The 15,862-nt window shown below is 45.5% G+C and overlaps 1 protein-coding gene across 7 annotated transcripts in view; it reads right to left on the bottom strand.

The window, feature by feature from the left end:
* Nucleotides 1–8,043, bottom strand: part of RALBP1 (ralA binding protein 1) — a 41,153-nt gene extending 33,110 nt beyond the window's left edge. Inside the window, exon 1 of one of the 7 annotated variants that reach the window (XM_055559759.1) lies at nucleotides 7,911–8,043. The gene's annotated coding sequence lies outside the window, so the exon portion shown is untranslated. Of the gene's footprint in view, nucleotides 1–5,352; nucleotides 5,502–6,179; nucleotides 6,328–6,395; nucleotides 6,519–6,569; nucleotides 6,999–7,024; nucleotides 7,172–7,409; nucleotides 7,553–7,910 lie in introns of those variants that run through there. The other 6 variants (XM_055559756.1, XM_055559758.1, XM_055559757.1 and 3 more) reach the window with 6 other exon arrangements.
* Nucleotides 8,044–15,862: the final 7,819 nt, after the last annotated feature.

The following is a 15,862-nucleotide window of genomic DNA, read 5'->3' as shown; positions in this document are numbered from 1 at the left end:
CAGCCTTGAAAATAATAGCCCACATTCCCAGCACTGGCACAGCAGAACAAACCTCATTCGCAAACAAACTGAATTATTCCAGTCTCTCTGGAAGACCTACCTGTAGAAGCAGCCCGCCTTATCTCACCTAAACGTAGTTACCTCAGAACTCCCCCCACGCCCAGGGCTACGCCGCTAGGGGGCAGCCAGAGAGGTGTTAGCCGCGCTGCCCGCTGAAGCAACAGGCAAGAGCTGAAGTGAACACTCCCTCCAAACCATGAGAAGAAAGGCTGAGCAGGGAGATGTTCTGGGGAACAAAGACCTTGAACTGCTGCAACAAATTCCTGGAAATCAGGATAAATGTGGATGCCCAGCACCACACACATGCTCAGGACACAGAATTCCTGGCTCATCATTTTTCCTTGCAGTAGTGTGACTGTGTCATCCCACTGCCTTCTGGCTCCTGTGGTTTCTGATGAGAAGTCAGCTGATGATGACACTGAGGATCCCTTTTATGTGACAAGCCACTTCTCTCACTACGTTCAAGATTCTCTCCTTGTCTTTGTCTTTAAACCAGTCGATTAAGAATTGTCTTAGGTGGATCTCATGGAGCTCATCCCACCCAGGAAAGCCCTCCCCACTCACCTCTGGATGATCTTGACATCTGCAGACAGAAACAAAGGCTAAGACCAAAGCTGTCAAGTGGCTGAGTGCTGAAGCTACACCCAAGAGATACACAGCTGTCCTGGTAGCTTACTGGTCTGCTAATGACTGGACATTAGCAGCCAAGAGAATAAAACAGGAATAAATGTAACCAAGGAGGTGAAAGACTTATACACTGATAACTACAAAACACTGCTGAGAGAAGTTAGAGTAGACCTAAATAAACTCCTTTTTAATGGGACAATTCAGTACTGTTAAGATGACAAAGTATTGCTGTAATTCAAAATGATCTATAGACTCAGGCAAAATTTCAACAAGCCTTTATTGCAGAAATGGAAATCTGATCCTCAGTATGGAATCGCAATGGGCCTCGAATACCCACACAAAAATAATGAAGAAACAGAGGGGGAAGACTCAACACTTCGTAATATCAAAAGCAATTACAGAACTAGAGTAACCAAATCAATGTGGCACTGGCATCAGGATAAGCATCCAGACCTACAGAATCGATTTGAAGAGTCCAGAATAAACCCAAACATCTATTGTCAACTGATTTTCAACAAATGTGTCCATTTTTACTCCATGGGGGAGAAATGGTCTCTTCAACAGATAGGAACGGGATAATTAGATTTCCACGTACAAAAAACAGGCCCTATCTCAGACCATATACAAAAATTCACTCAAAATGAACCAACACCTACATATAAGAACTAAAACTATAAAACTCCCAGAGGAAAACACAGTGTAAATTTCACGCCTGTGGATTTGGCAATGGATTCACAGGTATGACGCCAAAATCACAAGTAACAAAAGAAAAAACTGATAAATTCTACTTCATCAAAATTTAAAACTTCTGTAGATGAGAAGGCATTATCAAGAAAGTAAAAAAGACTACCCAGAGAATGGAAGATTTGCAGATCACATATACTGATAAGGGGCTTCCCAGATGGCTCAGCTCCTGGAATGCAGGAACCACAGGAGATGTGGGTTCGATCACTAGGTTAGGAAGATCCCTGTAAGAGAAAATGGCAACCCACTCCTATATTCTTGCCTGGAAAACTCCATAGACAGGAGTTTGGTGGGCTACAGTCCATGGGGTCTCAAAACAGTAGTAAACAACTGAGCATATACTGATAACGGTCTACCATCCAGAATATACAAAGGAACTCTCACAACTCAACAACAAAAAGACAAACAACCCAATGCGAAGCTAGGAAAAGAACCTGAATAAATATTTCTCCAAAGAAGATATACAAATTGCCAACAAGCACATGAAAAGAAGTTCAACATCATCAGCCACCAGGGAAATAAATGCAAATCAAACCCACAATAAGTTACCAATTTACATCTACCAGGATAGCTTAAATTTTCAAAAACCAGAAAATAACAAGTGTTGGTGAGGATATGGAGAAATGAGAATCTTTACATTGGAGAGGGAAGTGATGCAGCTGCTTTGGGGAACAATTTAGAAGTTCCTCAAACTGTTCCAACATAAAACTCAGGACATGATCTGGCCAATTCTACTCTTAGGTATGTACCCAGGAACAATGAAAACATGTATCTACAAAAAACGCTGCACATGATTATTCACACCAGCACTATTCAAAATAGCTGTAACAAAGAAACAACTTAAATGTTAAACAACTTATGAATAAACAAAATGTGGAATATTCCAGCCAGTGTAATATTCTCAGCAATGAAGAGGAATGGAGTCCTGACACCTACTACAAAATGGACAGGTTTTGAAAACATGATGCTGAGTAAAAGTTGGTCACAGATGATCACATAGATGATTCCATGTACATGAAATGCCCGGAAAAGGCAAACCCACAGAGTAGAAGTAGATTAGTGGTTGCTAGTGAGTGGAAGCAGGGAGGATGGTGAGTGGCTGATAACAAAGAAGTGCAGAAATGAAAGACTCTAAAATTGATTGTAGGGGTGACTGCAACCCTACACATACTAAAAACACTTTGAATTGTACACTTTAAAAGGATTAATTTTATGTTATATGAATATCTCAAAAAAAGTAGCATAAGGAAAAAGCCTACAATTTCACGCTCTTCTTTCACCCTCATCAAGAGGCTCTTTAGTTCCTCTTTGCTTTCTGCCATTAAAGTAGAATCATCTGCATATCTGAGGTTGTTGATATTTCTCCCGGCAATCTTGATTCCAGCTTGTGATTCATCCAGCCTGACATTTCGCATGATGTACTCTACATGTAAGTTAAATAAGCAGGATGACAATATACGGTCTTGTGTACTCCTTTCCCAATTTTAAACCAGTCAGTTGTTCCATGTAAAGTTCTAATTATTGCTTCTTGACCTGCATACAGGTTTCTTAGGAGACAGGTAAGGTGGTCTGGCATTTCCATCTCTCTTTAAGAATTTTCCAGTTTCTTATGATCTACACAACCAAAGGCTTTCATGTAGTCGAAGCAGATGTTTTTCTGGAATTCCCTTGCTTTCTCTATATCCAGCAAATGTTGGCAATGTGATCCTCTGCCTTTTCTAAACCTAGCTTGTGTATCTGCAAGTTCTCCATTCATGTACTGCTGAAGTCTACCTAGCTTGAAGGATTTTGAGCACAACCTTACTAGCATGAGAAATGAGCACACTTTTATAGTAGTTTGAACACTCTTTGGCACTGCCCTTCTTTGAGACTGGAATGAAAAGTTAAGATCATGGCATCTGGTCCCATCATTTCATAGCAAATAGAAAGGGAAAAAGTGGAAGCAGTGGCAGACTTTATTTTCCTGGGCTCCCAAACCACTGCAGATGGTGACTGCAGCCATGAAATTAAAAGACATTTGCTCCTTGGAAGAACAGCTGTGGCAAACCTAGACAGAGTATTAAAAAGCACGTACACACTTTGCTGACAAATGTCCACATATATAGACAAAGCCACAGTTTTTCCATTAGTCATGTACGAATGTGAGTGTTAAACCACAAAGAAGGCTGAGTGCTGAAGAAGTGATGCTTTCGAACTGTGATGCTGGAGAAGACTCTTGAGAGTCCGCTGGACAGCAAGGAGATCAAACTAGTCAATCCTAAAGGAAATCAATCCTGAATATTCATTGGAAGAACTGATGCTAAAGCTCCAATACTTTAGCCACCTGAAGAGAAGAGCCAATTCATTCAAAAAGACCCTGATGCTCAGAAAGATTGAAGGCAAAAGAAGAGGGCAGCAGAGGAACAGATAGTTAGTGTCACTGACTCAACACACATGAATCTGAGCAAATTCTGGGAAATAGTGAAGGACAGGGAAGCATGGCGTGTTGCAGTCCATGAGGTCACAAAGAGTTAGACATGACTTAGCGACTGAACAACAAAGAAAAAGCAGGCTCAGGTCTTTGCCAAATTAAAAGTTCCTTCCTATCCCTTTATTAACCTCTGGTAACACTTCTTCCTAGTCTTCTCTTCACAGCTGAAGATTTGTTTATTCTTGAAATAACCTACATTGGCTTTCTCCACTCTGACTTTCCATTTACACCTCAATTCAATCGAACAGCGCCCTCCCCAGATGACAGCACTAAGTAGGATGCTATGAAAGTGCTCTCAGTTATCAAACTCAACCAACTCCTAACAACCCAGTTTTCCTCAAGTTCTCAAAGGAAGCATATAGCTTCCTTTATTATTATTTTTTTTTCCTGGAGAGGCAGTTGTGAAGTACAGCTTCCTTCTGAAATGATCCCATTTGGGCTTCTACACCATTTTCTCACAATTTCTCGACATTTCTAAACACACAGGAATTTCCTGTTTCAGTTCTTCTTCAATTTGGCTTCAAATGCGACTATTCTCCATCCAGAAACTCTTCCTATGCTGTGTTACCTAATGAAAAGCTTCAGGTACCACCTATGATAGATCCTGATGACTCTCCCATCAAGACCTCTCCCGTGTGCTCCAAACCCACACACCTGACCCTGTAGCATTTCCACCTGCATGTTCTATAGGTAACTCCTACTCAATGTATCCAAAAGCCAAAATACTGTTCCTCCCCAGACCTGCTGATCTCCCTGAATTCCCTGTCTCAGTGTACTTTCGTGTTGTCTATTCAATCACCCAAATTAAAATCCAGTTATCTCGTCCTACTATTTCTCTCTCACTTCCCAAATCCAATTCTCACTGAATCCTGTTAATTCTACCTTTTTAATATTTGTGCTATTAACTTACTCCTCTCCACTGGAGAAGGCGATGGCACCCCACTCCAGTACTCTTGCCTGGAAAATCCCATGGACGGAGGAGCCTGATAGGCTGCAGTCCATGGGGTCGCGAAGAGTCGGACATGACTGAGCGACTTCACTTTCCCTTTTCACTTTCATGCATTGGAGAAGGAAATGGCAACCCACTCCAGTGTTCTTGCCTGGAGAATCCCAGGGACGGGGGAGCCTGGTGGGCTGCCGTCTATGGGGTCGCACAGAGTTGGACACGACTGAAGCGACTTAGCAGCAGCTGCATCTCCCCTGACCCTACCTTATTTTAGGCCCTTATGTGTCACCTCAAATATTACAAAAACTGCTCACTGTCCTCCTACATCCTGCCTTGTCTTCCCTCCATCCCTTCTGACATCTATATGAGACCAGAGTGATTTTCCTAAGATGAAAACCTTATCATGACTCTTGCCTGGTTAAAATCCATACGCTCTATTATTACCAAGAGAAAAAGCCCTCGAGAACCCTTAGAATGGCATGGGGACCAATCTGTGCAGCCTCACCTTCTGCTACTGACCCCATAAGCCCAATGCTACAGCTGCAGAGAACGACTTTCCATCCTCACAGTCCTCTGGTTCAACTTTCCCTTGGCCTTAACCTCTTCTGCAATTTCTGCCTCCCTCATGCCAAAGCCTTCAAGTTTAAGGACATCAAGTCTAAAACACCTAATACAATGCCTGACACATAGGGGAGAGTTACAACGTAAGTCTGTAACTCTATTCCCTATGAGAGAGGCTTAGGCCTCTTCATCCTGTCTCAGTGACTCCCCTCTGCTTCAAGCTAAAGCTGAAATTACTTCACCTGTCTACAAGACTCTTCCTAATGTGACCTATGCCTACCTCCTGGGTTTCACAGCTTGCCACCACCCTCCACCCTTGTGGGCCATACCTGCAGATCCCACACTCACTCTGTAAGTTTGGACTCCTGGCTTTTCTCAAACAGATCCTCCTACCAAAAAGCCCATCCTGTCTGAGCCTGTCTCCTCACTGTTCCCAGCCCTTCCCATACACTTTTCCCTACCACTGCCCCCTTCCACACTCTCCTCCCTGCCCCATTAAAACTGACCACTACCTCCCTTGTATACCCACTGTGCCCCTGGCCTTCCTCCAGTCAAAGCAATCTAAAAAACACACTGTCTTCATGGAAGTTCAAGTAAGAGATAAAGTCTTAGCATCCTGAAGGCGGGGGCACTACCTTATCCATCTGTAAGTCTTCACAGTACCTGCTACACAGAAATTAAACTAAATGACCTGCACTTTTACTTATTTCCTCTACATATACTAACAAAAGCTTCTATTGGAGATTTTCTTCTAAAAACGAAAGAACATACTTTTGGATTACATTTTGGGCCCAATCTCTCTTTGTAAAGGAAACACCGTAATTACAGTTATTATGCACTTTCTGATACCACTTCTATTTTTCTAAATCTAGGGAGAAATGGTCCCTAGAAGACCTAAAAGGAGGAATACTATTTTAAAGAGATAATAAATTATCTCTCGCAGCTTCGAGATACTCTGTTTAAAAAATTACTTCCCAGCTAGCCCACCTCGCTTCCTTTTATGGGTCACTCTGAAAAGTGGAAGCCCCTCTGCTAACTAACTTCCTTCCTGCCGGCACCATCTGCCGAAACAGCTGACAGCAATTAACTCGTCCTCAGGAAGACACTCAGAAAGGAGTTACCAAGTGGCCAAGCTAATTCGGAAGGCGGAAAATGGATTACCTTTCTCATTTCCAGACAAGACTCCGTGACCAGCGAACCGCCCGTGGCCGGCGCCTTCCGGAGAACGTGAGCGCCTCTCCGCCGAGCACCTGCACCACCACCCGGGCCGCAGGGCGGAGACCCGCGGTGACCCGCTCCAGACCCGGCGCGTCCACGTGAACGCGGCGTCCAAACCACAGCACTTTCACCCGCACCGTCAAAACCGCTCGAGTTAACACTCGATCACCTTCGAGCACTCAACCAGGCCTTAGGATAAGATTCTCTGCTTGCTCGGGGGGAGGCTCTGGAGTCACGACTCCCAAACCCGAGGGGCGTGAGGACTTGAGGGAGGCTCGGGTGTGGGGTATGAGAGGAAACCTGTTTCACTCTCACAACGTTTAAAACAAGAAACAAACAAAAAAACTGAAAGCCACGCCACAGTTGACCTCCACAAGAGCCTGTGGGCACAAGCCCACCTGACGAGGAGTTCTGAGAAGAATTCCCAGCTCGAACTTGCCGGCGCCCCTGGAACACGCCCGCGTCCACCAGCCTCCCTCCGCGCCGGAGACCGTCCAGCATCCCGGCCGCGGTTACGTAAAAGCCCGAGTCCCTCTCTGCCATCCGAGGCCCGCGCCCCGGGGAAGGGCCCGGCTTCCACCCTCCTCGTCCGGACCCAAGGCCGGCGAGCGGAGGAACGGGCTGCGCGGGCCGGAGCCGCCGACCAGCGCCCTGCACAGCCGCCCCGGCAGCCACGCCCCCGCCTCGCCGCCCGGCCGCGATGGCCCGGCCCGCTGCCTGACAGACGCCACGGGGAGGCGCGCGGACGGCTGCAGGCACCGGGCCCCGCCGCCCGCCACTGACCTGCGCCGCCGCCGCCGCGCGACCGCCAGCCGCCGCAGCCGCCGCCTCCTTGCTCTCACGCCGCTGCCGCCGCGGCCGCCTCCTGCGCTGCGCCCCCGGCCGGCCTCGGGCACCCCATTCCCACCCCGCCCCAGCCTCCGCCTGTTTACAATGATTGGGACAGAACCGGGCGAGCCGGCCCACCGCGCACGCGCACTCCCTCCGCCCGCCGCAGCCAGCTTCCCGGCTCCTCCTCCCAGCGCTGACGGCCGGGGCCGTGAGGGCAAGCGCCCCGTGACCCCCGCGCGGGGCATGCTGGGAATAGTAGTCTTCGGAAACCTAATGCCCAGTCCTCAGGCGGCCCTCCGCGGGAGGCGCACTACAACATCCAGGAAGCATCACGCCTGCCCGGCCCAGGGGCCCGCGGGCGAGACCCGGGAGCGCGCCAGAAAACGCGTCGCGCCAGAGCGCTGCCGGCGCCTGCGCAGTTCCCGGTGGTGGGGGTGCCGGATGGTCGCGTACCTCTCCAGCGCGGGCTCTGGGAGGACTGCTGCGGGCAGTGTCGGCCGAACTCCGGAGAAGGGCAGGAGTTGTCCGGTCCGCGCTCGGCACAGCCTGTTCCCTAGCTCCCGAGGCTCAGACCATCTTCACCGCGGGTTTCAGTCCCAACCAGTTAAACCGGCCCGGAGGCCGGCCCAGCAGCCGCGGGGTGGGGCTCATCCCGGGCTGGGTGGGGAGTCTGGCTTGGGGTGGGGACTTGCTGGGAATTTGGACAAAGGAAGCGCCCCGCGCTTCTAATGAGGAACCTGCTAGAATTTCGTGTCGGCCTTGGCCTCAGCGTTCCTTAAACAGGGGTCGACTAGAGCCTCCCTCGATCCTTGCACCTTGTACCGAGGAGCTCTTGAGTTAGCTGCCCTTCGCACGGCAGGCGTGCGCACAGAACTAGATCTGAAGGAAGACGGAAATAACGGCATTTTCTCCAGAAACCCTTCACAAAGGCTTCAGGAATTGTCCTGCAAATGTTCTTGTCTTACAAAGTTTGGCAGTTGACTTGGGGGATGTCTCCTGTCCATCGAATTCCCCAGGGAAGAATGCTGGCGTGGGTTGTCATTCCTTTTTCCAGGGGATCTTCCCGACCCGGGGATGCAACCCCGGTCTCCCGCATTGCAGGCAGATTCTTTACCATCTGAGCCACCGGGGAAGCCCCAAGATTGGGGATAGATAGCCCTTCCCTATCACCTCGATTCCTGCCTGTGCGCCTCTTCCTACAACTTCATTACATGTTTAGACTGACCTCTGTGATCCACCCTACCCTGTTCCAAATCAGCCCGCCTCAAGTCTGACGATAGATCCCTCCCTTGTACCCTGCATCTCGCAACTCAAAAGTTCCGCCCCCTTGGCTTGACGCCCAGGAAGGGCCCACAACAGACCAAGATGGTCTGCGGTAGCCATTGTATTCTGACTTTTAGAAAAGCTTTCTTACTGCCCTTCTGGCAACAGAACCGTGTCCTCTGTCCACTGGGATGGGCATGTTATCTTTCCAATTACAGTACTCTGCCTCTGGCAACATTGATTGGGCCAAGGGATGGGCACTGACCATGTTGGCTATTGAACCCTTGTTGGAAGTTGCTATATGGACACACAAAAGGGAGGAAAGATAGCATCTTATTGATGGTCATGTTATTCACAAAGAGGTCTTTCTCAACTTCACTGGTAGTCCAGTGGTTAAGAACCTGCCTGGTAATGCAGGGGACACAGTTTCAATCCCTGGTTGGGAAAGATCCCACATGCCTCGGGGCAACCCCATGCACCAGAACTACACCCGTATGCCTAGAGCCTGTGCTTCGCAGCAACAAGAGAAGCCAATGAAATGAGAAGCCTGTGGACCTCAGGGAAGACTAGTCTCCACTTGCTGCAACTAGAGGAAGCACACACATAGCAACGAAGACCCAGCACAGCCATAAGTAAATACATTTAAAAAAAAAAGGCATTTTTGCAGCAGCAATGAAAGAGGCTAAAAACAGTGGGCAGTTGGGGAACAGGGGGAGAGGAACCAGGATCTGGCACTAGGCAGACTGGCTTCAGCTTCAGAAGCCATGGTTTGTATAGCTCTTTTGAAGTGCTTTGAGTATGTGAACCTAGCTAGGTGCAATTACTCTGTGGTTATGGAACATATTTGTTGGTTGCCTCTTGAGAGTCATTCCTCCCATTTAAGCCATGCAGCATAATCATTCCCTTTGGTGGCTGAGCCTTTCAGAGGTGGTAACCCAATCAGATCCTGATGAGACCCAATGGGATGTGGGCTGGGGCTTCTAGTAAACTGCAGCATCCTTGCTCTTCCGGCAGGGTATACATTTGTGAAGTCTGGACAGCTGGCAGCTATTTAGCTTCTACAAAAAGAAAGTCTGGAGGGAAAAGGTTTAGGTGAAAAGGCAACAGTCGGGCCTGAAAATGAGGTCAGTACTGTCAAATGTGCCCTGTTGCATCATTAGAGCTGCACTGTCAAACCTCACCTCTTTGACCTGTCTTATAGACAGTCCTATAGACTGTTAAGAATGTCCTGTGTTGATTCAACACGTTTACATTGGGGAGTTTTCTGTAACTCAAAATTCTAAAAGTCCTAACTGATTCTGTTGGATTTCTTTTACATGATGTTAACAGGCCCTGACTAATACAGGTTCCTACTTGAAGAGAAACTGTGGAATAGACTTTCAGCTATGGTTATATGTTACGGTCAACAATTCCTCTGCACACAAAGCAAGTATAACTTGGACAAAATTGTCAAACCCAACCATTTCAGAGCATTGGAAATCAAACACAGACAATTTGAGAATCAGCTAGTCTTAAAAAACTGCTAAAGATTCTAGTAGGAAGAGTAGATACCTGTAACCTTGCCCAAGGCTGCCCTGTTGCCCCAGAACTGAAATTCTGTGTAGGTGGGGCTAGCCAAGAAAACTAGCAGCTTTGCTCCCAGAGGGGATGGACTCGATTTGCTGTGGGAAGTCAAAACCCATGGCTTTGATGGCTGAAGGGAATATATAATAGTGCATCTGCTATGGAAGACAGCACAGTGGTTCCTCAAAATACTAAACATAGAACTACCACTTGATCCAGCAATTCCACTTCTGAGTACATACCCCAAAGAAATGAAACCAGAGAGAGAGAGATTTGTAAATCCATATTTGAGGTATTATTTGCAATAGCCGAAAGGTAGAGGGCTTCCCTGGTGGCTCAGAGGGTAAAGCGTCTGCCTGCGATGCGGGAGACCTGGGTTCAATCCCTGGGTCAGGAAGATCCCCTGGAGAAGGAAGTGGCAACCCACTCCAATACTCTTGGAAAGTACTGTAGTACTCTTGCAGTACTCTTGGAAGATCCCATGGACGGAGAAGCCTGGTAGGCAACAGTCCATGGGATTGCAAAGAATCGGACACAACTGAGCGACTTCACTCAAAGGTGGAAGTAACTCAGGTGTCCATTAATGGATGAATGGGTAAACAAAATGTGCTACATACATAAAGCGAAACACTATATAGCCTTTAAAAGGAAGGAAATGCTTAACAAATGTAAAACAAAAATCATAAGAGCTGAAAGGAGAAATTGACTGTTCATTTGCAGTTGAAGATTTAATCTTAGCCATTGATTGGACAAGATAAAATCAACAAGGGTATAGAAAATCTGACTTACAACATCAAACATCAACCAACTTGTAATACTTGACAACTATAGAAAACCATCCAACAGCCTCAGAATACACATTCTTTTCAAGTGCAAATGACACTCCAGAATAGACCATATTCTGGTCACAAAACACATGTCAACAAATTGAAAAAGATTAAAAACATACAGAATATGTTCTCCATCTACAAAGAGAAATTAAATTAGAAAGCCACAGAAAAGTAATCTGAGAAATCTCCAAATAGTTAGAAATTAATATATTTCTAAATAAGATACAGGCCAAAGAAGAAATCACAGGGAAAATTAGAAAACATCTAATTTTAATTTAGTTAGAAAATATCTAATTAATTGAATTAAAAGAAAAACATCAAATCTAAGGGAGTCAGATTTAATTGCCTCTATAAGTGTGTTTGGGCTTCCCTGGTGGCTTAGCAGTAAAGACTCCGCCTGCAATGCAGGAGTCACAGGAGACATGGGGTTCAATCCCTGGGTCGGGAAGATCCTCTGGAGGAGGGCATGGCAATCCCACTCCAGTATTATTTTTTGGAGAATCCCATGGACAGAGAGTTTGGAGGGCTACAGTCCATAGGGTCACAAAGAGTTGGATACAACTGAAGTGACATGGCACGCTAAAGTGTGCTTAGAAGGAAATTAATAGTCTTTTAAAAACTTAAATTACCAGTTTATATTCCCACTAAGCTCCCCCTCAAGAAAATAGCAAAAAAGGAATGAATCAAGCCTAAATTATAGAGAAGCAAGGAAATAGTGAAGATCAGAATAGAAATCAATTAATTTAAAAAATAAGAAAATAGAGAAAAGGACCCAAATGCTGATTCTTTGAAAGATCAAACTGATTAAACATTAGCTACACTGATGAAAAAAAAAGATAATACAAACACAAATTATGGAAATGAAAAATAAGGATTATAAAGAAGTATTATGAGCATCATAATTTCAATAATTTTTAAAGTAGATGAAAATGAAGGCATTCCTACAGAGAACTAATTACCAAACTTAAAAAAAATAAATTGAAAATCTGAACAACTATATATTGAGGTAAAAAAATTGAATCACTAAATACAAATATTGCCACAAAGAAAAAAAAGCAAGTGTTAGTCACTCAGCCATGTCTGCCTCTTTGTGACCCCATGGACTGTAGCCTTCCAGGCTCCTCTGTCCATGGAATTTCCCAGACAAGAATAATGGAGTGGGTTGCCATGGCCTTCTCCTGGGGATCTTCCCAACCCAGGGATGTTCTAACCCACATCTCCTACATCCCAGGTGGGTTCTTTACTGCTGAGCCACCAGGGAAGCCTACCACAAAGAAAAGCCCAGGTCCAAATGTCTTTACAGATGAATTCTATCAATATTTTAAGGGGGGAGGAACCCTCAACCTAATAATTAGTTCAGTTCAGTTCAGTCGCTCAGCTGTGTCTGACTCTCTGCGACCCCATGAGCTGCAGCATGCCAGGCCTCCCTGTCCAACACCAACTCCCAGAGCCTACCCAAACTCATGTCCATTGAGTTGGTGATGCCATTCAACCATCTCATCCTAATAATAACTTTCTAGAAAACAGAGAAATAAGGAACATTTCCCAGTTTATTTTAGGAGGCCAAATCACCCTGGTACCAAAACCAAGAACATCATAAGAAAATACAGAAGTACAGACGGAAATCCTTCATAAATTATACATCTTAAAGGGATTGATTTTATGGTATGTGAACTGCATCTTAATAATGCCATTATATTTTTTTAAGATATGAGTGTTCAATGAAATATCCTAAAGAAAAACTATACCTTTCAATGAACAGAGTGGAAGAATCCAGCGCCTGTTGCCTGTGTCCTCAGAAGTGGCACTAGGGTCTTGATTCCTAAACGGTTCACTGGGTCATAGCACTGTTACATGATTGAAATGTTCTACTTGTATATATTTAAAATGTGTGGTAAAGCAGATACATTACTTTGCCAACAAAGGTCCATCTAGTCAAAGCTATGGTTTTTCCAGTAGTCATGTATGGATGTGAGAGGTGGACTATAAAGAAAGCTGAGCGCCGTAGAATTGATGCTTTTGAACTGTGGTGTTGGAGAAGACTCTTGAGAGTCCCTTGGACTGCAAGGAGATCCAACCAGTCCATCCTAAAGGAGATCAGTCCTGGGTGTTCATTGGAAGGACTGATGTTGAAGCTGAAACTCCAATACTTTGGCCACCTGATGCGAAGAACTTACTGATTGGAAAAGACCCTGATGCTGGGAAAGATTGAAGGTGGGAGGAGAAGGGCACAACAGAGGATGAGATGGCTGGATGGCATCACCAACTCAATGGACATGAGTCTGAGTAAACTCCAGGAGCTGGTGATGGACAGGGAAGCCTGGCGTGCTGCAGTCCGTGGGGTCGCAAAGAGTTGGACACGACTGAGCAACTGAACTGAACTGAATAAAATAAGCGTCAGAACTGTATGAGTTCATTTTTGCTCTTTGCAGCAATCTGCCCCACAGCTTAATGATTTTAAAGTTTTCTGCTCTTCTTGTGACTGTAGTAAGTGTTAAGTGGAGGTGGGCTCGCTTGGAGCAGCTGCAATGGTGAGCCTGTCTTACGGGCTCTTGGCTTCCCACTGAGGCTGCATTCTCAGTGCACGAGCACTTTTCAAATGTTTGCATGTTGTCTACTGATGGGATACTGGCCAAACCAAGTCACATACCAAGTCCCAGACTCAAGAGATGGAGAATAGACTCCACCTCCAGATGGGAGGCAATGGAAAGAATTTATGCCATTTATTTGTAAACTATGACAAGAACTCTTGAACCTCCTTGGCTCCTATGGAATGATTTTATATCCTCCAAGAATCTATGATAAGTCACTGTGATTGACACCTTTGCTAAACCAGCCTCTCAGGTTTGGCTAACACTGTGGAAGTAAGTACAGGACCAAAAATTAAGCATGTTCACCATTCTACTTCTGATGACTGGTAGAGTGCCTGGCACATAATAGATGCTTAATAAATTTTTCTGCAATGAGGCTGTTAAACTCTTTTTGGTAGCAAGTGATAGAAATCCAATTCAGATTTGCTTAAACAAAAAAGGAGAATTTATTCACACACATAAGCAAGAAGTCCAAGATACTGACTCTCCACACAGCTGGCTTTAGGCTTTAACTGCATCTTGAGGACTGTCCCTTACCATCTTTTGGTTCTCCTTTGTGTTGGATTCATTTTCTGACAGCCTCTCCCCATGTGATAGCAGACACACCACTAAGTTTATATTCTTGGATAGTGTCTACCCTGTAACTGTATATATCTTCTGTGTATGAATAATTTATAAAAGTGAAAATGAAATTTTAGAAAATGTCACAGAAGGTATTCACATACTTTTAGATGCTGAGATTTCTCTAAGAGTTAATGCAATCATGTGGGTCTGATCCAGTATTTATATGACTGAGTCTGCTGCTGCTGCTGCTGCTAAGTCGCTTCAGTAGTGTCTGACTCTGTGCGATCCCATAGACGGCAGCCCACCAGGCTCCCCCGTCCCTGGGATTCTCCAGGCAAGAACACTGGAGTGGGTTGCCATTTCCTTCTCCAATGCATGAAAGTGAAAAGTGAATGTGAAGTCGCTCAGTCGTGCTCGACTCTTAGCGACCCCATGGACTGCAGCCTACCAGGCTCCTCCGTCCATGGGATTTTCCAGGCAAGAGTACTGGAGTGGTTGCCATTGCCTTCTCCAATGACTGAGTCTAGCTCAGGGCTAGTCACAGGTGTGCCATGTAATGAGCCAGGACTGCCTTGCCTTTACTGTACCTTCTATTTTCTGGAAAATTGGTGATTGCTTTTTGACTTTTGATTGATTATTTAGTTTTCAATGTACTTACAAGTAATTTCCTCCAAGTTGTGTGTTCTGTGTATGTAAACACCCAGATGTCTGTTACTTCTTGAGATGTCTCTCCAGGAACTTGTGAGCTGCTTGTCTCCGTGACTTGCTCTCTGTAGGCCTCTGCCGTCCTCTTCAAGCATTCCTTCACCAGCATCCCGGGCTTTCCCTTTGTCTTGCTATGTTGGATCCTTCATTAGTTTCTAGGGCTGCTATGACAAAGCACCACAGACGGGGTGGCGTGAACAGCAGCACATTAGTTTTGCAAAGTCGTGAAGGCTAGAAGTTGGAGATCAGGGTGTGGGCAGGGTGGTTCTCCTGAGGCGTGTAGACAGCCATCTCCTCCCTGTGTCCTCACGTGATTGTCCCTCTGTATGTGTCTGTCCCCTCTTCTAATCAGGACACCAATCATGCTGGATTAGGTCCCACCCAAGTGACCTCATTTTCCTTTGATTACCTCCATAAAGGCCCTACTTCCAGATACAAACATATTCTGAGCTTCTGGGGGTTAGGAGGTCAACATGTGAATCAAGCCCATAACAAACCCTTCTTTCCTGGTCTTACTCTTTCTTAGTTTACTCTTTCCTTTCCACAGAGAACATCTTCCAGTAGACTTTAGAGAATGGATGTGTGGAGATACACTTTTTGGAGACCTTGCGTATCTTAAAGTACCTTTTTTTTCTGTGCTGACAATTAATTGACTTGGTTGGACCAGGTCTACCTCAGATATTGACAAGTCAGCTGCTGTCTTCCCACCGTCTAGTGTTACTATGAAAAAAGCCAATGCTTTTTTGATTTCTGAGCCTTGTTAAAAAAAAAAAAACTTCAACTTCCCCCTTCTTTAAGGAAAAAATATTTTAAAATTCTCTATTTTGTCCCTGTTTTTATAAATTGAGCTGGGATTAGCTTTATTCTTTGTGTGGGTGAGGTGCCTAAT

Source organism: Bubalus kerabau, chromosome 21 (assembly GCF_029407905.1).
Source record: "Bubalus kerabau isolate K-KA32 ecotype Philippines breed swamp buffalo chromosome 21, PCC_UOA_SB_1v2, whole genome shotgun sequence".
NCBI classification, from domain to species: Eukaryota; Metazoa; Chordata; class Mammalia; order Artiodactyla; family Bovidae; genus Bubalus; species Bubalus kerabau.
The sequence above is the reverse complement of the archived record's forward strand: the minus strand, read 5'-3'. Positions and strand labels throughout refer to the sequence as shown.